The following is a 1694-nucleotide window of genomic DNA, read 5'->3' as shown; positions in this document are numbered from 1 at the left end:
GCAGTTCAACATATTTAAGTGTTTTTGCAAAATCATGAATTTTATTTAATTTAAACCATGCTGTTAAAGTAGTTTCTTTATTGTTTAAGGCTTGCAATTGCAATTGCAAAACTTGCAAAACTATATGTTGTTGATCTTTTGTATGGATTCCTAAACGTTCTACAGCGGGTATTTTACCACAAAGAGGATATCCTTGTAGACGCCAAGCAGCTTCCATTGGGCTTAAATATCTACCATCTACATACTGAGTGAGTTCATCATGTACTATGGGAATTTCTTCGCTAGAATTATTTGGATTTTCAATTTTTTTCATCTTACATAATGCTCTATCTCCACCTTTGTGAATATAATCGAATATGTATTTAATACTTTGAATTGATGCACAATATTCGACATTAATATGACACTTATACTTTTTCAATAAAAAGTTATTATAAGGAACAACCATTGTGTTGTCAACTGGAATAATTTTTCTAAATTTTTTAATTCGATAAGTATAGTTTTGTGAAATGTTGTTTCTTCTTCGATATTCAGGATATCGCGGAATGGTTTTGGAAATTTTTTTTTACAAATAGTCTTATTTTTGATGATGCAAGGAGATTTATCTGTATGTGGTCCATATAACATATGTTTAATTACTAATTTTTGTAAACCTTTATCTGAATTATCAGGAATTTCAGCAGAAATGTATTTGTCAATAGATTGAGGTGTCATGAGCTTGTTTTTTGGATGTAGCGTAACTACAATATGAGCGTGTGGTAATCCTCTCTTTTGAAATTCTATTGTAAAGACATAAACTATTACTTTTTATCATAAAGGTAACATTTTTAAATCATCTATTATAAAATATTTTGGTTATTAAGTAAAAAAATTAATTTCTATTTGAATACCAAATTGATTTATTTATATTAATTTCAGAATATATCAGACAATAAAAACGAGAGTTAAAATATGATTTCAAGATTAAATTCCAAAAAAAATCTACTATCTAAATTGACTATCTACAGATGAACTGTCTTTTTTTAATTATTTACAATACTTTTATATAAATAAATATTTACATTTTTTATACTCAATTTATTATTTATCAATACAATATAATAAAAACCAAAATTTGGGGGTTGGCGAGCGGAGCGAGCAGGGGGGTACCCCCCTAGTTTATATATATATATATATATATATACATATATATAATTTGAACTCATTAGCTTCTGTTCACAACCATTATTACAATAACTTTCAATTTCTTGCCAATTTCCAATATTATAATCTATGATTGTTTGTAAACTACAAAAAATTCTAGTGTCTGGCAAGAAAAGATTGACAATATAATTAAACGTATCATTATGGTTTCGTTCGTCGCAACCAGGACATCTAATTTTTTTGATTAATTGGTTTTTGAGAATATTTTCTAATATAACTGATTTATTGCATAGATGTAGTAAAAATTCTGACACATCTTGCCGCGCATTTATTTTAAATTCTTTTCCAGCAAACTCTCTTAATATTTGGATATCAACATTAGTTTTATTAATATATTGTTGAATTACTGTTTTAACAGTGTCTGTATGACGATGTTGTAATAAAATTCTTCTAATAGTTTGGGAATGAAATAAACTTTGCACGCAGGCATTAGCGTAGCAAGAAACTCCATCATTGTTTCGTAAACCACAAATATCCAAAGTAGCATTAGA

Source organism: Nasonia vitripennis (genome assembly GCF_009193385.2).
Source record: "Nasonia vitripennis strain AsymCx chromosome 4 unlocalized genomic scaffold, Nvit_psr_1.1 chr4_random0007, whole genome shotgun sequence".
NCBI classification, from domain to species: domain Eukaryota; kingdom Metazoa; phylum Arthropoda; class Insecta; order Hymenoptera; family Pteromalidae; genus Nasonia; species Nasonia vitripennis.
The sequence above is the reverse complement of the archived record's forward strand: the minus strand, read 5'-3'. Positions refer to the sequence as shown.